This window comes from Rhinolophus sinicus, linkage group LG04 (genome assembly GCF_036562045.2).
Source record: "Rhinolophus sinicus isolate RSC01 linkage group LG04, ASM3656204v1, whole genome shotgun sequence".
Taxonomy (NCBI): Eukaryota; Metazoa; Chordata; class Mammalia; order Chiroptera; family Rhinolophidae; genus Rhinolophus; species Rhinolophus sinicus.
In genome coordinates this window covers 174465349-174488774 of record NC_133754.1, presented here as the reverse complement: position 1 = coordinate 174488774, position 23426 = coordinate 174465349, and the positions used below count along the sequence as shown (strand labels likewise).

General features: G+C 42.6%; 1 pseudogene; it reads left to right on the top strand.

The window, feature by feature from the left end:
* Positions 1–6127: 6127 nt before the first annotated feature.
* Positions 6128–23426, top strand: part of LOC109447154 (high mobility group protein B1) — a 40799-nt pseudogene continuing 23500 nt past the window's right edge.

Here is a 23426-nt window from a genome sequence, read left to right as displayed (position 1 = left end):
GGGTTTCCTCTCCTTTCTCATCCTCTTTCCTCCTATATTAGAATTTATCAGTGCACACACATATCTGGTCCTTCTGTGCACATGGAAGGACTACCCTTCTTGGGTCTTTACAGTTAGAAGGGCCACATCACATGTGCCACTTGGGGACATAAAGCATTTAAGTTCCAGTGCAAGAACCTCTAATACCCCCTTCCCCAGTCAAAGTCTCACGCTCCCTTCTTCCCCTGTTGAAGCCTAATGTTGAGAAAATAGAGTCACAAAACCAAGACGCCTGGATAGCTGAGCTACAGTCCTCAAGAGAAGCAGAGGCTTTACATAAGTGAGAATTAAACTTCAGTGGTGTTAACCCTAAAATCTTTGGAGGTTGTCTGTTAATGCAGTATAAGCCATTCTCACCTGATAAAAATAGACGTTCCTATGAAGAACAGCAAACCCAGCTTATGGCCTGTAAGTGCCCCCACATATACAAGTCTCTGTACCCACACTTTCCAGAGGGTGTTTTTTTCCTTTTCTTTTTTCTATACTTAGTGCTCCCCTGGTGAGCTCCTACAGACCATTAATCATGGCCCTGTAATCAGCTCTGGAAGTGCACTTAAAATTCAGCCCTTGATCAATATTCCTCCCCTGACTTCCCCACTCCTACTCCCTTTCCCTGCATCACTGAAATAAACAAGCTAGACTGTCCCCAGGCGACTCACACTCCCGGCTGCTGTACCTGCCAGATCCCCATCCGTGCCGTTTCAGACCTACTGAGCTAGGAAGTGCAGAAAAGACCATAAAGGCAAAAGATCTTTTGCAAATGTGAACCCCTTTAGAGCTGGTGAAGTCATCCAGTGGTAGAATTAAGAATACGGGTAATGGAATCCACTTAGTCCCATGTTTGCCTCGATAGCAGAGCTGCAAGGAAACATCGTTTTTCCCCACTGACACTTATAGGGGCAAGGCATCCATTAGTTCATAGCCATGTCCCTTACCCTTTGAAAATTTCTGACTCTTTAGATAGTTCATCATTATCTTGTGCCTGTATATTCCAGCCATCACCATACCACATGAGAGTCAAACAGAGAAATATGCTCTTCGTTCCCACATTAGCTCTTTAAGAATGTGAGAAAAGTTGCCGGGTCTTCCTCAACTGGCCTCAGTATCCCCCTTTCAGTGACCAAAAGCTCTCTCGTTTTCCACCTAAGAAAATAACCCCCCAGAAGGAGGGAGACATACCCAAGATCACACAGCTAATGACTAAAGCTTCTGACTCCCAAGCCAGTGTTATTTGTATTTATTTATTCATCTGTTTAGTCAACAAGTATTTTAAAGTACATGATATGTATGTATGTGTGTATGTATATATATATATATCAGTATAATGTAGAGTAATGTAGGGCTTACAATCTGAATATGATTCAACCCCTGCCATAGAGAAGCAAAAATTCTAGTAAGACATGTAGACAGTTGAAATTGCAATTGTTAGAAGCAAGTAGTGGGGGGATTATACTTATTTTAAATGTCTTCTAAATATCAGATATTCACAGGTACTTCTCATACATTATTTCATTTAATTGTCAACTATACTAGCTCTCCTGCCTCCCCTTACACATGGGAGATACATTCCAAGACACTCAGTGGATGCTTGAGACCGCAGATAGTACTGGACCCTATATATATGATGGGTTTTCCTATGCATACATACCTATGATAAAGTTTAATTTATAAATTAAGCACAGTAAGAGATTGACAACAATAGTAATAAAATAGAACAATTACAACAATATACTATAATAGAAATTAAATGACTATGCTCTCTCTCTCTCTCTCTCTCTCTCTCTCTCTCTCTCTCTCTCTCTCTCTCTCTCTCTCTCTGTTAACCCATCTGATAGCTGAGACATGTACTAAGTGACTCACCAGCGGGGAGAAGCTGGACAAAAGGGTGATTCCCATCCCCAGTGGGACGGAGTAGGATAGCAAGAGATTTCATCGTGCTACTTAGAATGGCACACAATTTAAAACTGTGTTATTCATTTCTGGAATTTTTAATTTAATATTTTCAGACCATGGTTGACCATGGATAACTGAAACCAGAGAAAGCAAAACTCTGGGAAGGGGTTTCTATTATACTTTCTAAGGTTGGTAGCATCACCCCGTCTTGTTGAAACCCTGCTCTAGTTGTCTGTTGTTGATTAATAGATCACCCAATCACAGTGGCATAAAAGTGGCATTTTATTCTGCTCCTGGATTCTGTGTGCCAGGATTTAGGATAGCTTGTCTCTGTTATATGATATTTGGGGCAGTAGCAAAAGCTGAAATGACCAGCGGCTGCACTCATCAAGAGATTTCTTCACTCTAAGTCTGGAGCCTGAGCTGGGATGCGTTGACATGGGACTGTCTATCAGAGACACCTACATGTGGCGTCTCCATGGCCTTCTGATGGCAGCTGAGGTCTACGGTCACAGCACTAGAAGTCACTCAATGCCACTTCTACCATGTTCTATTGGTGTCTGTAAGGCAAGTGTGGATTAACTTAGAAATTCGACACCAGTTTGTAACGGGGAAATGGCAAAGTCACACTGCAGAAGAGGTTTGGGATGGGAGATACAACTGTCACAAATACTCCAGGTTTAAGTTTTATGGCTGGTACCTGTTAGAAGCTGGGGTATGAATCCAGGGCAATCTGGCTCTGGCAGATTTTGCTGTGAGACTTCTGAAGATGGGTTGATCATTGTGTTATTAAAGATGTCATTTGGAATGGGCTTTGAAAGGGGTGACATTTGCACATGGAGACAAGAGGTGTTCTAGCTATGGAATTATGATGAAGGTCACAGAGGCCGCCATCATGTACTTTCTTTCCCCTCTCTGGGCCCTTTTCTGTTCCAAACCAGGAGACATGCATAATTATCCCCCCCCCAATAGTGAACAAGAACACTGGACATTGGAAAGTTTTCGCAACTAAAAACTGGTATTGTTTGCCAGATGGCAAGGTCCCCAGATGGCTGCTGCCCATTACACAGGCAATTGAGGTGAGCCTGTGACCATGCCAGCTGCAGGCAGACAGAGAACAGGGCTTAGTGAAATAAAAGAAAAATCAGTTCAATTTAGGAGGCTTAGGTAGGCCGAAATTCTCCATGACAAGGCACAGTGTAACAGCAGTGGCTCTGTGGCAGTGGCCTCTTGAGTCTCTGAGCAACTAAAATTAGCTCAGAGAGTATTTGGCATGAGAATTGCAGGGTATTTTGTGGGCTGATAGTGTCCCCCATACTGAGGGACACGCAAAAGTCAGGTTCAAGCTAAATCACAGATGATACCTGCACAATTACTTCATGAGCATCGAAATTGTAACACCTTCCAATGTCTGCTTTTACCAATTCCATAATCTTTCCTCACAGCCATTGGCACCTGCGTCAGAGCCCACGATGTGATGTATGTACTTTATTACTTGTTTATTGACAATGTAAGGGCCATGTGGAGACTCACTTGGATCTGTATTCTCAGCACCAGGGGTAATGCCTGCATCTGGTGGTCACTTACTGTTCATTAAATAAGTCAGTCCCTGGGGCAGGAGATGTGTGTTTGAGTATGGGGGGGTGACAAGCTTGCTGCTATAACTTTTCCCCCTTAGGCTTGGGAGGGTACATCTGACTCTATAATATTGTCAATGAGCCAATATTGGTGTGTTTTTTTGTTTTTTGTTTTTGTTTTCTGTTTTTTTGTTTTTGTTTTTGTTTTTTCCACTGATACCCCAATTCTAAATCCTATTAGGAAAGCTGACTTCAGACATATTTGGGATGAAATCCCAAATCTACTTAGTGACTGTGTAACCTTAGCCCAGCGTTCAGCTTTTATGAGCTTTAATATCCTCAAAAGTATTTTCATCAGAAGGTCGTTGTGAGGGTTAAAACATGAAGGTTTCTTGAAGGTTATATTGAGGTGGGGGCTCAGTCATCCCATCTGACAAACCCCACATTACTTGCTGCCAAGCTTGGATAAGAAACGAAAACAAAAAGGAGAGAGAAGAGGAGAAGCAAAGAGGAAAGAGAAAACAAATAGAAGGAACAGGAAGAAGAGGAAGAGGAAGAGACCAGAGGAAAGGAAAAAGAGAAACATACACAATAGAAAAAATGAGAACAGAAAAGAGCGAGGGAAGATAAGTAAGAAGGAGGTGAGAGGTGAGTAGGAAGAAAGTAAAAAAAAAAAAAAAAATAAAATAAAGTAGGGAGAAAAGAAGGGATGGAGGAGAGAGGATGGTTGAGAAGGGAAATGAGGGAGGAAGAGAAACGATGCAAAGTATAATAAGGTGGGGGGAACAATGTGGTGACAGGCAGAAAGGAAAGGGGACAAAGCAAAGGACAGAGAAAGGGAAAATAGGAAGCAGGAAGAAAAATATTGGAAAAGATTGAAGGGGGAGAAGGTAATTGGGAGAAAGAGAAAGGAAAGAGAGAAATGGAGAGATCCTTCAAAGGAGGACCCCAGGATTCCCACAGTGGCCTTGGGGTTCAGTGGTCAGTCCCTGGCTCCCGAATCCTGAGTGCGGACCCATCTCCAAGAGTATTTGCCCCTCTATCTGGCCATCTTTGCCTTGGCCAGTTCTCTGACTGAGGAGTGCTAGCCAGCCAGGGGGAGAGCCAGGTCGCTGGAGAGTTAGGAGCTCACCCCCCTGAACTAATCCTTCATTCTGTGTTCCCCAGCACCTCTGATCGGGCCTGACAATTAGTGCAGTCTTGACTCTGTGTGTATGCAAGGCTGCAGGCTCCAGCAGACACCATTAGCCCTGACTTTATGGGGATTTATGCAGCTTATTACCATGACTCATATTTCAGTAATGAGGTCCGTCTTCCAACGGCTCCCTGCTTTGCTGCTTGCATCCTTCCCCCTTACTTTCCCCAGTGGCTCCATGTCCATTCCCCCACCCCCAGACTTTCCTACTTTCCCTCTTGGTCTCAACCACTATGCTTGGGTGTCCATAACTTGTATCTTGCCAAGAATCAAAGCTTCACAGAATCACTCAGCTAGACCACGTCTAGATGCAAACAGTGAGACAACACACAGTATGAAGGGTAGGAGGCGTGTTTTCGACAGAGACCGGAGGGAGTCTTGGACCTGCTACCAAGACCCAGACCTGGAAAACTGTTTATGTCCCTTTATGACGCTTGATGCAATTTAGAATGTCAGAGCTGGAAAAGAACTTAGAGACAGATAAATGTCTCAGTGCGTGGGGAAACTGAGGACCAGGGCAGGGGAGGAGACTTGCCCAAGACTTCACAGTGAGTGGTAGTTAGAGCTTAAACTTGTAACTTTTGATTCCTCTTTTCTCCCTATTCTTTCAGTTTATTAATTTATTCATTCATTCATACATTCAAGCAAATAATTGAACCAAGCCTCAAGGGCCAGCTCTACTCTGAAACCTTTCAAGACGTTGAGGGTTCGCTTGGTCCTTACCTATTTTTTCGACCTCCTGAACCCAGCACATGTTTATTTACCAACGTTATGGGCTTCAGTGCTGCATTTATAATATTTTGCTGAGGGGTGTATGCGGGGAGGGGTGCACATCACCTGCCTCAGACTGGGATCTTCAGGATGGAGTCTTGGTCTTACTCACTTGTGTACTCCTTTCACTGGCACACGTACTGGCACACGTACTGGCACAAAATAGAGGCTGAGTAAATGTGTGATGAAAGAATGAATGAATGAATGAATGAATGAACGAACCAACGAATGAACGAATGAACAAGCTTCTCTTCTGCTCACCCAAGAAGTATCAGGGAGCATCACAGATTCAGGAGACCAGCCCCTGTCCCAACTGCCTCCTGGAACATGGTCCCAAGTCTTTTGCGGGTAAACATCACCCTTTCTCTTGATCGTTGATTTTCCTAAACTACCTGGGTAATGTGTGTCACCTTCCCCTCAAGAGACCGATTATTGCTAATTTAGAAATTTGTGGAGATTTATTTGAACTTGAAGGGGAAGCAGTAAGCCCTTGATCCCTTGGGAGCTGACATGACATTTTCAAGGTTCAAAGGTTCCCTTTGCCTATTTTAGTAATTCACTGAGGGCTTTCGTAGGCAAACTGAACCAAATAACAGCTTTTAAAAGAAACAAATCTGGGTCATTAAATCCCAGGACAAAGAAGAGAAAGGAAGAAGCTGGAGGGATGTTTAACTCACCTGCCAACCTGATTTGGATGTTCTCAGGGTTACCTAATGTCTCTTAAGTCCAGGGAGGAAGATGACTTCGGGGGAAATACCCCACTCCCAAGAGAAAGACCCACAGCGGGATCTGAGTGGGCAAGATACAAACAGGCAGCCATTTCAGCCAGGTAGGCTATAAATCCATCCTTTATTACCTTTTATTATGTTGTTTCAACAGACTCTTAAAGACAGCACAACGGTCGGTTGATAGCTGCACTAAATCTCTTTCATTTTCTCCCCATGTTACTTTCGCCTCCTGGATTTTTTTTCCCTCTTTCTCTCTTCATGAGTCAAATTTTATCGGTCTTCTCTAGAGGATGGCAGTAGACTAGAAACATTGTTTATGATTGGGAAACAGAACCCAACAACCCCCAAACCCCAAAACCGAGTAAACAGTGAATGTGTATGTGTAACCTATATATGTATACATTTTATTACATATATATGTATATATATGTGTGTATATATATATGTAATATATGTGTGTGTATATATGTGTAATATATGTGTGTGTGTGTGTGTATATATATATATATATATATCATGTATATGTATATATAAAATCAGAAAAGCAGAACAGAGGAAAAGTATAAATCCAATTATGGCAAAACGATGGTGGGGGGAATTGGCAGGAATGAACTTAAGAGCAATTTACTGCCAAGATGTCAGAAAGCTGAAATGGAATGAAAATAAACTTGGGATCACAGTTTTTAAAATCCCTGCTTATAGAACAAAAAAATTAGGGACTGAAAAAGTAGTTCCAAGAATACTGTGAGATAGTGATATGAGCAGAGACAGGGAAGGGAAGGGAAGGGAAGGGAAGGGAAGGGAAGGGAAGGGAAGGGAAGGGAAGGGAAGGGAAGGGAAGGGAAGGGAAGGGAAGGGAAGGGAAGGGAAGGGAAGGGAAGGGAAGGGAGGGGAAGGAAGGGAAGGGAAGGGAAGGGAAGGGAAGGGAAGGGGAAAATGAGAATGAGTTAGGGAAAAGCAAGTTCTAGAATCTTTCTTTCTGATCGCTAAAGCAAAACTCAAACATTTTCAATGCATTTGATGAAGCAGATATTGAACAAGCAGATATCTTCTACCATTTTTCTTTCCTTTATGAATCAATTGTTAATGCCTCTTAGGGGATTGAGTCCTAGGTGCCCATTTCCTTACTGGCCATCCATAACTATGACTCTCATACGAGTATGTGCAAACACCACCACCCCCAACTCCTGTGGCAGATACTGACAGTCACCTTTCTTTGACACTCCTTAACTTACTCTCCACTGATTCATAAAGAGTCAGCTGTTCCACCTCTTTCTTAAAACTGCCTCACCACTTTGATCTTTCTCTGAGCTTTCTGCCCTCTGTTCACGCTGCCCCTTGAGGTCTCTGGTCCATCAGACCTCGAAGACATTTTCATCTTTGTACTGTTCCTTCTTTTTGATCTGATTGTCAGCTCCGTGAGAACTTGGAATCATGTACATTCTTGAGTTAAGCTGCTGTTTCCAAAGCCTGGAACGATCATTTCCTACCTGAATGGTCACCAGCAAGTTGGAATTCCCGGATAACCTCTGTTCCTTCATCTGTTAAATGGAGGAATACCATCCACATTGTGAGATTGTAGCAAGGATTAAATGAGAAAACATATAAAAAGTGCTGGTCCTGCCCTATTGTCCAGCTCTATGGCACTTTCGGGGTGAAAGACAATAGTCTGAAGTTTGTTTCTGTCATTAGAAAAATAAGTATAACCACTCTTTTGAACATCGTGAAGTAGATGAATACAGAGGTTATAAGCTCAGACTTGGCTCCCAGACTTCATGGATTCAAATACAAACTATACCACTTACTGCTGTATGACTCCGGGAAAGTCACTTAACCTCTCTTTGCCTCTATTTTGCCATTTGTTAAAGATACTAGTAGTACCTACTGGACAGAGCTCTTGTGGTGATTAAATTAGTTAATTCGAGTAAAGTGCTTAAAACAGTCCCGGACATATGTGAAAGGTTTAATGCCTGTTAACTAGTATTATTGTGATTTAAGTGAAATGATACACTTGAAATACCTAGGCACATAGTAGGAGCTCGTCATTTAGAAGGTAAAGTCTTTCCACTCCTAGGACTAAATATAAAGTCTGTTAACCCAGGTAGCACATTGCAAGGGAATGGAAATTTTACCTCCTATAGTCAAGGTAAATGACAGATCCCATCATTACCAAGTATTTGCTTTTCATTTGTATGACTTGTGCTTCAGTATTTCCTTCAGGTAGAGCACCCCATAAGCCATGTGCCCAGAACTTGCATATTCACCACTAGGGAAACTTTTGTTGTTTCTAATGAGGAAACCAATTCTTTAAGTCTTGTTAGAATTGCCAAACAGGGTTTCCTGCTGGGCAGTTTCATTTACTTGGCATCTCCTACTGCGAGGCACCGGTACTATTCACAGAGTGGGGAACTGACAAGACAGACAACTGAATGAGAATTACCAGTGAAATACATCATCACCTTCCAGAGAATAGGAACAGATTGTTGTTTTGTTTTGTTTCAACAAAATGAATTTTAGGAGTTAGACAAGCTCCTTGCATTTATATGCTTAGAATATGTCAGATTTAAACAATAAAATCTTAGACATCATCCAATTCTACAATGGCATAGTTCCAACTGATGGATAGCTGCTGCTAAGAGGAGCAAGGTGAGAATGATTCTGAAGCTACTACTAGCTCAGTATGAAAGTGCTCTAATCCATTAGTAATGTCTACTATGAACAGGGCGTTAGTGTTGGACCAACTTGCTGTGTGTTCTTTCTCTTCCTGATCAAGTCCATCTTCTACAGATGGAAAAACGATTAGTCTGCTGATGTTTTCAAATTCCCTGCATTCGGAAAAGAGAGGTTTAGATTATGTTCATTTTTAAGTGCCATTTTAGTACATGCAAATTTTTCTGAGATATAAAACACTGAATATAAATAAGAATGATGTGTGTATTTTTGGCAAGCAACTGGATATGGCTAAATAGATTTTAGGAACTCTTGAATAATGTCTGGTTTTTTGAATAGTTTAAACCATGTTTTACCCCTTCCTATTGGTAACTTTGTTCTCAATTTTTACTGCCTAGAAAAACCTATTTAAAATAGTCTGATACTTGTTAAAATCTTTACTGATTCTAACATATTAAGATGTCCACATAAATTAAACTTTACTAGGAATTTAGAAATAAACAAGAAAAGTATATATGAAAGTCACAGAAAGTCTTAGAAGAGTTTTAACTTAAAGAGAGTTATTTTCAGGTAGTTCAAGGATTTGTAGATTTTTGTTGAGGTTTTTGTTATTGTCCTAACAGTAATACTAATGATAGGATTGTTTTTAAGCACTCTTCCTTATATTATCTCACTTGATCCTCACATTAGCCCTGTGAGAGAAGCATAGCAAGTAATTTTATTCCCATTTAATAAAGGAGAAATTCAGCTTCAGAGAAAATTAGTTGGAAATACCTATTAAATAATTCTCTCTCTCTCTCTCTCTCTCTCTCTCTCTCTCTCTCTCTCTGTCTCTCTCTCGTTTTCTCATTTTGTGAGGAAATCAGAAATTGAACAAACTAATGTCACTGATCCAAAATTTCAGCCTACATCTCTCCCATCAATCTTAATATCACTGGGCATTAAACAGATATAAGTCAGTTTGCAAAAGTTACGTGCTAGATGAATAACACCGAATTCCATGATAACTGAATGAACAAAGTGACTTTCGGTGGTTGAATAGGAGAAGCATTCATGGATTAGAGAGAGTGAATTTGACTTTTGGAATTACATACAACATAAAGAAGAAGCTGGGGATTAAAAAGTATCCCAGAGAAGTTTCAGGAAAGTGGCATAACTTCCTTATCGTGAAATATAATAGAGAAAAAGATATTACACAGCCCCCCTTGGAGTTAAACAAATGAAAGACTATCTCTGACTCGTGTGTCTTGATTATTTTCAAAACTGACATGCAGTGGTCATAAGAGGTCCTACTAGAGGCAATGACCTTGCTCAAACATGTCACTTGGTTTGTAGTCACACATGGACCTGTTTCTTCAAAGAATCCATTCTTTGCCATTTGCTAGATGTGTTACCTAAAGCATATGATTTCACTCCTAGCCCTTTCATTTCCCTTTTTTCTGCTTTTTGTTTAATCTTCCTGGAAGGAACAAGAATGTCTGTTTCCCAAGGTTGATGTGAGAATCTTTACTGATTCATAACAGCACCTGGCATATAGCATGCTTTCAGTACATTCGTTTTCTTCCTCATTTCTCACTGTTAAAAGTATGTATTTGGCTCAAGAGGGAAGAAAATGTTTGACTTTCCCTAAGTAGAACCAAGACTGTAAATGAGAGTATCAGTGCTGGAATTGAACCTTATTGTGTATATGTGACATAGGGTAGAACATTTCTTCAATTTCTAATGCTGCTCACTTAGAGATTTAGGGTAGATCCACAGGAGAGTATGGAAGTGACTTAAATTAAATCAACCTGGTAAATTGCTCACAGATTGTGATGTGTTACCATTAAAACAAAAGTCCCCAATAGTTTCCAGCTTGATCTTGCAGAAGTTATTCTTTATAAATGTTACAAAATACTTATTTAATGAGAATGAGGCAAGGGACACAATATAATATGTATGAGAACAGATAGTGCTTATCGTAATAGGTTCTATTTCATTGAATAAAACTTATTTTTTAATTATTATTCTTAAATTGAATATGAACTCAATGGAGTGAGGTAAGAAAAACGAATTTTAGGATTTCATGAGGAAAAAAGATATACACATGTTCTTTACCTATATCCATACTTATATATGTATGCAGGCATTTGTTTTTTTCAATTATGAATGGCAAGTCTACCTGCTATATCAAAATATTTCATCAATAAAGACCCTTGTAAAATAGATAATATACTATTAGAATTAACACAGCATTTAATACCATACCTGTGGATGTATCTAAAATACGGAGAAGTCATTTCTACTATTAGGCTCTCTTATCATTGCCTACCCCACAACTTTTTTAATGCTATACGGTTTGCTAAATAAAACGTTTTTAATACTATATATGAAGGCTTATCTCAGCCAGCAAGCTATGATTTTACAAATTGACTACCACTATTCATCTGTGTTCTTTAGATACAAATGTTCAATCAGATATTAGAATCAACTTTCTCTTTAGAGAATTAACACGTTGGGCTGCCATTACTCGTTAACACTGTATCTTGAGAGGCTTGGCAGATATCATCAGGGTCTTAGTAGAAACTAAAAGAATAAACACAGATCACGTGTCTCTGGAAAGATGGGTGGAATGTAAAAGTCACCTAGAGAAAGTCCGGTGGTTGGATGGAGTGGGGGCTGGGGTAGTGATGACCGTCTGACGTGGAATAGAGATGCGTAAGAGAAGAGGAGTTGGCCCGGGGGCGAGAACCAGACGATGGACACAGGTGTCCACTAAGGTTCTTCCATTCATATTGATAAATATTTCTGAGCGTGTCCTATGTGTATGTGTTTCTGTAACAGCATTGCTATGAAACAGTCATACATGTGAAAAGCAAAGCCCTTACCCCTTAGAGTTTATGATCCATGCACTCTTTCTAAAAGTGTGGTTCCTGGAGCAACAGCCTCAGTATCGCTTAAGAACTTTCTAGAAATGCAAATTCTCAGGGCGGCCAGATGGCTCAGTTGGTTAGAGCCTGAGCTCTTAACAACAAGTTTGCCGGATAAATTGAAGGACAATGACTTGGAGCTGATGGGCCCTGGAGAAACACACTGTCCCCCAATAAATTTTTTTTAAAAAGTTATTGCTTTAAAAAAAAAGAAAAGAAATACCAATTCTCAAATGTCCCCCAAGACATAGCAAATCAGAAACACTGGGGGTGGGGTCAGTAAACTGTGTTTTAATAAGCTCTTCTAGAAATTTTAAGAACCACTGGTCTAATAGGAAGTGTTTTATAACTTTGTTCCCTCAAAGCTGTCCAGAAAGTGTGAATGGGAAGCAGAGCTGAAAGTGGCTGGAAAGTTATCAATAAGTTTATTTTATGTCTTGCTTGTCTTGTTGCCTACACAAGTCATTTGGTACTTCAGTGATGTTGCCTGGTGCCCGGAGTCCCAAGCTTTTCTTCCCACCAGGATTACTGAAAGCTGTGAATTAATTCCCTCATTTATGTATTCATCCAACAAATGGCTATGGAACATATGTATTAGGTACTGTTCCCGGCATGTAGATACAACGGGGAAAAAAGAGAGCATTATCCTTGCTCTTCTGGAGTTCAGGGTCAAAATGAGACCTCAGACTATAACAATATCAACAACAAAATAACCATAAACACTGCAAAAGAGAAAGGATGTTATGAAGCAGAACAGCCTGTGTGTGTTGAAGGTCAGGCACAACTGAATTGGAGGGTCCGAAGAATCAACATTTAAGCTGAGCGGAAGGATAAATAGGCATTATCCAAGAAGAGAGACTAGAATACGTGGAGAACTCCAGAGAAGCAATACCTCAGCATATTCAAGGAACTATAAAGAACAAGTGCAGCTGGACTACAGAGAACGTAGAAGATGATATCTCTCCTGAGACTGGAGCTGTGTAGGTCGGTAGAGATCAGAGCATACAGCCTGGGAGGACACCGAGAGCAGGAAGAAGATTCGATTTAGGTTTAAAATGATCACTGTGGTTGCAAGGAGGAAAACCGATTAAACTAGAGAATAGAGGCCGGAAGATCACGTTGGAGGAGCCTGCTGCTCTTTGGCCTAAGGATAATGCCCACATGAATGGCATTAATGGAGGAGAGGCTGGCAGGTACTCCAATGGCTTAAAAAGCAGGGGTCCTGCATGGAGAGCAGGCTGTCACTCACGGGGATGGCATCCATGTTGTTTGAACTCAGAGATCTCCCCTCTGGACTTGACAGCTGAAGAGGGAGAATGGTGTTCACCTGCGGGGTCCTCTTTCAGTGACTTACACTCAGAAATGTCTTCTCCCATGCACCACAATCGACTTTTACCTCTTAGTTTCTTTTTCCTACATGTTGCCCTCTCACTGCTCTTTTAAAGTGCAAATCTCCGGGGGAATTAAAGCTCTGAACTGTCTGCAATAATGCTGAGCACATCAGTTCCCTCCTGACAGAGGCAGGTTACACGGTTCCTTGGTTAGGATGCTAAATGCTCTGACATGACTTTGGTTTCCCTCTGACCCAAGTTAGGACAAGAGTGTGACGTGAGTGACACGTCTTACCCCACACATGGCCTCTGGTGACTGGAGGTTGACACCTTCACCAGCTCTCCCCCTAGGGTGCCCAGTCATCTCTCCCTGAGGAGCTGACAGCACATTGGCAAAGCTGACAAATGACTCATTTCCAGCCACATAAAATGGCTTCAATCTTTTCTTTGTTGAAGTCTCACAGATTACCTCCTTCACCCCTTGCTTTTCTGACAACTTCACTCTCGCAGTGCATTATGTTAAAAATCACACTTATTATGCCAGAGTGGGTCTGGCACAAATCGAGTTCAGTTTTCCTCACAGAAGTTGATATGCTGTAATGACCTACTTGGATTTGTGCTCTTGCAGGCCTGTGACTGGCACAGTGGAGACCATGCGACCCATCGTCCTCCCCACCAACCAGCAGCTCCTCGGGGGGTTGGGAAGAAACTGCCCCTCCTGCGTGATTGTAGGGTGCCACCATCAACGAAGACACCCCAGTCAGAAACCAAGATGCTAACTCAGATTCCTTCCCCACCTTCTCCCCTCTTAGCCAATCAGTCATCAAGTTGCCATCTTTCTGTGGGTTTGGCATCTCTCCAGTGCCCACTGCCATGACCCCTGGACACACTGCCATCACCCTCTTTTAGAATATTGCAAAAATCCTCCATGCCAGTCTCTTTGTCTTCAGTCCTGCCCCGTGTAAAACAGTCCCCAAAGTAATTGTTCTAAAACGTAGGTCAGTTCATCCACATTAATTGTTCTCACGACTTTGATGGCTTGTCATTGACTTTGGCAACAGGTTTTCATCTTGGAATTCAAGGTTCACTCTATCTGCCTCTCATGCCTCTCTGCCCTATGCCACCTTGCCCTGAACCTGGCTGTGCCCCTAAGGTACCAAGTTACTTGGATTCAGCCCCCTACATCCTACTTTTGGATTTCTTCATGTTTTTGCTCAAGCTCATTCTTCTGGAATACTTGGTTTTCTTCATTCTTAACCTTACTAATACGTTCTCATTCTGTAGGGCTCATTTCACCTTCAAGCAAATTTTGATGACATGCCATCCCAAAGGGATAAAGGGTCCCTTTGTGAGGTTTGGTGACTCTGCGTCCCCATCTACCCTACCCTGAATCTCATGAATATATTGGTTCTTTCACTTGTCTTCTGTGCCATGGGACGATGACCTCCCTGAGGATACAAATAGTGTCTTAGGCAACTCAGTGTCCCCGAAGGCACATACAGTGAAGGGTGACTGACGGCAGAGCTCATGCCTTAGGCCTGCAACTCAGCTATGGTCATGCTTAGTGTGTGTAACCTGGTTCTTCGCATACAACACATTTTAGCATCTCGCACCCCATTTAATCTTTATAACAAACCTATAAGGAAGTCATTTAAACCAAGTTTACAGATGAGAAAATGGGGCCTCAGGGAAGTTGAGTAACTTGCTTGTTTTCGTGCCATCAGTGCAAGGCAGTGTCATGCCTGGGTACCTAGCTTGGGACATCTCCATGGATTTGGGTACAAAATGGTTATAATTATAGAGCTAGATCAGGAAGGATCAGAAGGAATTTGTCGGTTGAAGTGTGGGGATTGGAAAGGTTATTCCAAGCAAAACAAAGAATGTGTTCCCACAGGTGTCTATGGACATAGGCACAGAGCTATAAAAGAGGGAGACAGTTAAGAAGAAGTCCTGTCTGAATGCATCTCTGCCGGTTACTGGCTGTATGCTCTAGGCCAACCTCCTCATACCACGTTTCCCCGAAAATAAGACCGGGTCTTATATGAATGTTTGCTCCAAAAGATGTGTTAGGGCTTATGTTCAGGGGATGTCATCCTGAAAAATCATGCTAGGGCTTATTTTCCGGTTAGGGCTTATTTTCAGGGAAACACAGTATGTATAATGGGAATAATAAAAGCTCCAAAGTCCTTAGATTACTGTGAAGATACAGTGAAATAATGTATATAATCCCTAAGAACACTCTGAAAAACAGCAATGGCTCGATATATGGCAGTCATTTCTAGCACCACTATTCCTATTATCTATTGCTGTAGAAGAAACTATCCCAGAATGCAGAGCTGCCAGCCGTTTTACTTTGTGCGTGAGGATCCCAGGAAGAGAGCAGCTGGGCACCTTGTCTCTAACCCATGCGTCATTGACTGGAGCATCCACTTCTAGGATGGCTTCTTCACTCAAGCCTCTGGCCCCCACGCTAGGATGACACTAGTGTCAGGAAAGGATGCTGGTTCTCAGCCAGATGCTCAGCTCAGCCTGTTGATCAGAGTGGCTACAAGCACCAGAAAGACCAGAGTGGTCTCTCCAGTGGCTTCGGCTTCTATAGAGTTGTGACTTGTTTCCCAGAGAGGAAAGTGACCTGAGCGGAAGCCGCAAAGCTCTAATGAGATCGCGTCACAAGTTGGCAGACAGTCACTTCTGACACATAATCTTGGTGAAATCAGTCATGAAGGCCAGCCCAGATTTAACCCTTTAAATCTCCACTTTTCAGCGGGAGGGTGACAAAGAATTTGCAGCCATCTTTAATCGAATACAAATAGTGCTGTGGGCACGATTATAACATTTAGAAGCAACAGCAGGTACTCCCCTGCTATGAACATATAGAATGAGCAAGGAGATGGGATGACTGGGGGGGCATAGCACCGCTGAGCAACTACTGCACCGACGTGGGAGAGGAGAAGGAAAAGTACTATATCCACCTCTCTGCTACGCCCCCCAAAGCCACTGAGAACTAAACGAGTGGATTTCCCAGTCCCAGGGGGCACATGTATAAAACATGGACTCAGCGACAGCACTCTCTGAATAGGAGTAGGAATGCTAAGAGCATCCCTGGGATTTCTTTTCTGAATCACCTGAAATGAAGCCGCCAGCTCTCTCTAGCCTCTTTCTGTTTCTTACATGATGGAGGTCACACTGGGTTATTTTTCCAAACTGTTGCGGTAAGAGGATAAAAGGTCTCAGCTATCTTGGCCATCACAAGCTCAGGGTACTCGTGGGGAACAAGCAGGACGCATCAAGGGGACACAGCACAGTGGATGTTGTACATAAAAGACACTTTCTAGCACAATGCAGTTCACATTGCTTCTCCTTTTTTTAACCGTGTGGGGTTTTGTCACCACAAGATATGTATGGCCTCTTTGCTCAGTTCATTGATCTGGCTTTTAAAAAATAACAACTCGGGGGGTTTGATTTGCTCTTACCTATTAATTCTATTAATGCTTCTATTATAAGTCTACAACCTGAGAACTGCCTAAATAATTTAATGACTTCTGCTGTTCTGTTATTCGTATAAATTCCTGACACCAATAACATATACAGAATTAAATACATACAATGTCCATTCAGAGACATTTTCTCTCTCTCTCTCTCTCTCTCTCTCTCTCTCTCTCTCTCTCACACACACACACACACACACGTCAGTATATCCTGGATTGCTTGCGTCAGGCATGGACTTACCCTGTTGTCCAAGTGTAGTTATCAAACACATGCACATGTGTACCTTTCATTTTCAAACATGTCCCATATGTATGATAAATTATACTACCACCTTAACATTTAAGCATACGCTACCCAACACACACCTTTCACAGACCCACATACAAACATATGAACACATACCAACACACTGAATTCCCCTTCTCCCCACAGACACACACAAAGATATTCACCTGTTCTAAAAAGCACACATACACATACACACCAGAACACACAGATGCCCTCAAATTATACATGCACACTTTCAGATTCTTACTTAAATCATCTTTTCTGCGCTAAGAACACACACCCATGCACATAGAACCTGACAGGCTCTCAGACCCACAGACATGCAAGACAGAAATCTAGGACAACAACGTGCGAATAAAAATGAAAATAAAATACATAGAGACATGAGTATCCGTCAATATTCCCTACACAACAGTCACCTTCCAGAAGGCTGTAGATACCTCACAGCCACACATAAGGACCCATACTCAAATGAACCCCTCACACATACATATACTGCAGAGGAATCCAAGCATATACTTAAAAAAAAAAAAAAAAATTGGGAGAATCAAGCATCTCGTCTTAAATACCAAACCATGTATAGGGTATAGCCAAAGAAAGCACCAACGCATAATCTCACACACACACACACACACACACACACACACACACACTTCTGACCATAGTTTTCTTCTCCTGCCAACACTTTGTCCCAATTCATCTTAGAACCCAGATTTCATTCAGATGAGCTTCACCTCAGAAATCTCCACAACACAAGCAAGTCCTCCCTGCTCTAACGCAGCCTTCCTGATGCAGATAAATAATCCCTCTGCCTGAGATGGCTCCTACCTGCCTTGTCACCCAGACTCACTGCCCTGGCCAGGGATGTGGATGGACTCCACAAACGCTTTTGCAAACTTTTCATTGGTCCCAATCTAGACAGACTAACAGCACTAGATGTCTCAGAGGACAAAGACAATCCACAGAGGAAGGATGGTGGTGAATAATGAAAGCAAAGGGCCCAGTGCTGAGGGAAACGACTGAACTCGTAGTCAGGACCTCGGTTTTCGGTGTTTCTCTGCCACAGATTTTCGGGCAGCCCTGAGGCAAGCTCCTGTCATTGGCGGCCCCTGTTTCCTCCACCTGTGACATTAGAGGTTTGGACCTGACCGGTTACTTTATAAGTTCCCTAACGCTGTGATTCAAAATATTTGGACATTTCTGAGCCAGAAACTGCTAACGGGTAACAACTCTTATTCTGATTAAATAAGGGCATTGCATTTTTCTGCCTCAGTGGGATAGGGAAAAGCGTGCAAAGTTTGGCATTGAAACACCTCAGTTCAAATCTCTGTTCTGCCCTGAAGTGATTAAATGACTCTATAAATTATATATTTAGCAGCTACCATGTGCCAGGTGCTGGGCTGGGTGGATATGGAGCAAACATTCATCTAAAACAACCTCTGTCTTTACGGTTTAGATTGACAGAATGATACATCAACAAAGAACCTGGGTATAAATTAGTTAAATGCTATGCAAGAGGTATTATCACATATGATTATCAAAACATATCATTATATGAGACCATGTTATTACCGTGTTATCACATCTGCAATAATCCACCCACATCTTCTTTTTCATATCCTCCCACTTCTTGCTACGCACATCTCGACCTCTGAAAAGCTCCAGGCAAGCTCCAAAGCCACTTTCCAACCTATCCATGTTTTGGCCTGGAGTTTCTGTTTCTCATGTGGCAGGAAGGGCTGAGCAGCCCGTAATCCAATCCTGAAGTTGTGCAGTATTGCACGGCACTGATATATAATTTCATTACTTTTATTCATCCAGCCTTGGGTACTTTAGCTCCTTGGGTTCCAGCCGCGATTAATTGGTGGAGCTCCCACTGACTCCTGATTAGTTGCTTTTGATTAGGGCCTAATGACTTCATTCCGTCCCTAATTCAGGGGGATGAGTTGCAGAACTGCCACTGAACTGCTCACACAGAATTACATTTTTCCAAGCCCTAAAGATATCACTTAAACGCGGCTCACACTTCCTCATTCCACTTCCTCATTTCCTCTGGACCGCCCTGCTCAGAAGCAAGAGAGGAAGGGAGCCCGTGACCCAACTCCTGGCTGCTAGAGCAGATGTCACAAGATGAAGGCCTGGAAGCTGACAGGCTAGCTCCTGGGAGGCAGCACTAACGCCCCACCGCACTAAGGCCCATGGAAGTCTTCGTGTGTGAGAATGTCCCTGAAGCTGTCCCCTTCTCATAAGCTGCCTGCCTTCTCTGAGAACAAGGGACAGTGCTGAGCTTTGCCTGGATCTTTGTCTGCAAACAGCTGGGAGCACTCTAACTGTAAGCCCTGAACCATAGCACAGGTCAAAGTACATAAAGTATCTCTACCCAGGATCCAAACTGATGGTTACTGCGGCTGGTGCCCACTGCTGGCTCTGCCCTCCTGGCCCTGGCATTCTACCCTAAGGAGCATGATGTTCAGAGATACACAAACTCGCCTAAGCATGTGAAGCCTCTTGCGGTGTATGTTCAACACACAGAGTCCCAACATTGAGGTCCCCCCTCAGAAGATGCTTGCTAGTCCAAAATTTCACCCCAAAGATTTACTTTGAAAAAGTAAGTAATTCGACAAGTATTTATTTATCACTTACCCTGTGCCATCCCCTGTTAGTCTCTAAAAAAACACAGATGGCCAGCACTTCATCCATGCTCCCTAAGAGCCACTGCCTTACTGAGGACACAAATCTGTTGATTGGCAAGTCAACACACTCTATTAAATGCCTGGGATATAATAGGTGGTAACTACAAATTGTGTTTGTGTGTGCATGCACACATTCACACACACACACACACACACACACACGGTGTGATAAAAAATACAGTGAATGTGTAAGTAAAAAAATTATTACAGTAAAAGACACATTGCCATTAATCCCCCTCAAAATACTCCCCCTCACTTTGAACACACTTATCCCATTGTTCTTGCCACTTTCTGAAGCAGTTCTGGAAGTCCTCTTTTGTGAGTATCTTTAGCTGTGCTGTTGTGGCTGCCTCGATGTCCTGAATCATTTTGATTTGGGGGAAGAGCCAGAAATCACACGTGCCAGATCCGGTGAATAAGGTGGATGACGACACACTGTAATGTTCTTATTTGACAGAAATTGCTGTACCAGAAATGATGTGTGACACGGAGCCTTATCACGATGGAGGATGATTTACGGCACACTTTAAAGCACACCTTCTCTCAATGGTAGCTCACACCCAACTGACTGCACTGAACAAATTGAAACTTGTCAGAGGTTCGATGCACCACTTCCTGTATTGAAGATCCCTGCCTTTCCTTTGGATGGCACTCGGCAGCACCATTCACCGTCTGTTTTGATCACACCTCATATACACACAAACACAATACATACTTATGAGAATATGCTAAAATGCAAATCATTTAAAATGCTGTAAAAGGAGAATTCTCCCTTCCCCCAGCCCTCGAGCTGCTCTCCCTAGAGTCAACTGTTGTTAGCAATCACTTGTGATCCCTTCAAACCTTTGGTATTCAAATACACACAATTTAAAATGAGGAAAGTAAAACTCAGGGGTAGGGGAAAGTGACTTCCCCAAAGTCACAGAGTAAGATGACAGTGACAGAGGTTACTATGGTTCCCATATTCCTGTGCTTCTTTTCTGAGAAAATTTTAACGGCCTTGCCTGGCTCAAGGGACTGGTCCAGCCACCTTAATGTTGGTAGATGCAGGCTTAAGAGCACTGTCCCTTGCAAACTACCAAGATGTTCAAAGAAGGGTCTGGCAAGGACAGATGGTGGGGGCAGCTCCTATGACGAGAGGGTATCATCCACATGAGTTCTCCCAGCACTCCCAAGCGTTCTCCCTAATTCATGTCCATCTCCTTGTTATCAAGGTTTAGCCAGGCATTGGGCAGCTTCTCCAAGTCTGGTGCCCACCCTTCAGTGGCCTTGAGCTGTGCATATGGAACCAGCATCTAATTCCAGGCCATCCCTGAGGCTGCTTCTCCCTCCATCACTAGATGATACTGTTACATCCATGTCTCCTACACATCCCCAAACTCCCTTGCCCAATGATGCCCAGTGCCCCAAGTCCTTACTCTTTACATGCCTAACTAATATGCATTCTCCCACCTCCATGTAAGTGGACTTTCTGCCTCTAAATATCTCTTCCACCAGGAAATCTTTCCTGCGCCCCCAGATTGAGTGAGGTAACTCTGTTATCTCAACGCCTCTTCTGCATAGCTGAACTTTGTGCTTGTTTTAGAGCTATTTTTCCACTAGCCTGTAGACTGTAAAAGGCAGGTATTACACTTGTTTAGTTTCCCACCACATACCTAGTCCCGAACTCTGTGACGAACACATAGTAAACTCTCAATGCATGGTGCTGACGGTATTGTCAGCTTTTACTGTATGATAAACTTTTTATCGTCATGTTTCCTCTCAGTAGCTGACATGTTTCTTTATGAATATTACACGTCAAGCAACCCACTGAGTTTTCCTCTTGGCTTCAGCACACAGGACGCTCAAGCTAATTTTGCTGCTTAAATGTAATAATCTTTATATGCTAGACATTCGGATCTAGGTTCCAGTATTTTTTTTCCTCTGGTCTATTTCCTGTATTTTGTCGATATTTGTAGTTTTCAATTTCATTGCTGGTATTTTTGAAAGCTGCCTCACATTTTCTGGGTTACAGAGCAGGATGTCGCCAAACCTACAATGCCTCACTGTAATCTGTTCCGTCAGTGAGCAGAGACCCTCACTCTACCCTAAAGCAAGATCTCACCCCAGGCCTTGCAAGGGAAGGAGAAAGAGTGAAAGGGTTAGAACTGAGGCTCTGTGAAGCCCATGAGGACTCATAGGGACCAGTGCTGGAGGCCCAGGTTGTCACCAGTCTGCAATGTGACATCAGGCACGTTAATTGGCCTATCTGACTTAAAGTTTCTGTTATCTGGAGGTGATTCCTCACAGGATTATGTTGGAGATTAAACAACGTTCATTGCACTTGGCAAGGGTCCCACAAATGACAGGTATAATTACAAATAATGTTATTGACGAAGACGTGAGTCATAGCACAGGGTTGGCAAAAACCAGCTTCTTTACCCAACCCCCTTCTGTCTTCTCCCATCCTTGCAATGCTGCCCCTCGGCCACCCATCTCCAAGCATCACAGGAAAACCAATGTTCAGTCTCTGATTTGCTAAGAGTGCATCACTAATTCCCCCAGGCGTAGTGCCTGGTTGAAATCCCCCTAGTTTCATTTGCTAGGAGAGAAACTTTAATTGAGCACACTGCAGAAAATGCAATTTGGTACATTTCATCAATTTCTTGCCACCTCAATTTGTGTAAGGAAAGAGAAGTAAAGACAAAGAAAGCAAGCCTTAGCATGGTTAAGATTGGGCAGGACCCAAATGCAGGCTTATTTCAGCTGTGACCCTTGCATCTCTATTTGCCTGATTACTGCCCGGCATCTGTGACCCCCTGTTATTTACCTGGAGTACTGTGTCAGCCTCTTAGGGGTCCTAGGAAATGACACAAAGGGGACCCATTTTGTGGCTTTCCCAACTGAGAGTTTTGAGTGAATTCTACAGAGTCACTGTGGTCACTTTTGACTTTCTCATTGGTTTGGTGTGTGTTTATTTTCAGCAGCATTTATTAAACATGTATGGAGAACATGTTCTGTACAGTATGTTGTCATAGGTAGCATCTCACTGATATTTCAAAAACACTGATTTTCCTACAGTCCCTTAAAATGCCTCCGTTCCCCACACTAATTTGCCTTGGCTTGTAAACTTCTCCTAGCTTTAAATGCCTTCCTTCCTTTTCCAAGACCAAAATCAAGACATCAGTTTTGTTCTGATTTAGCTAACAATTAGAAACTACCTCTTGTTTATTCTTCATTCATTCTTTCTTTTTATGGATGTTTATTGAACATTTACTATCTGCCAAGCACAGTGATTAATGCTGGACATGTAAAATCCATTAAACAGAGCGGTCCCTGGACTTCGGGACTTATGTTCTACTAGGTGACACAGATATTAGTTTATACCCTCTCGTCATAGGAGCTGTCCCCACCATCTGTCCTAGCCATACCCTTCTCTGAACATCTTGGTAGTTTGCAAGGGGCAGTGCTCTTAAGCCTGCATCTACCAGTGGCTGTGGCAGAGTAAGGGACAGAATGAGAGATGAAACCAGGACACATAAAGCCAAACTATGCTGGGGCCAGTTCATAACAGCTGGCAAGATCCCGCTATGCACATCTCTTCTAACAAGAGCAGTAGCTTGAAACCTGCCATGGTGGGGGTATTTACACCATGGGAATTGAGAACCGCTATACGTGCAAGACTCTATTTTCCTCCACAAGCATTTGCCAGCTCACCACTGCACATGCTCATATTTCAAGAAGTCAGTCCTGCCAAGGAAGTCCCTTGGAGAGAGCATCAGCTGACACCGAGGAAATCATGGAAGGCTTCTTGGAAGCCACAGCATTTGAGCTGATGATCCTGGGTGCAAAATTCCAAAGCAG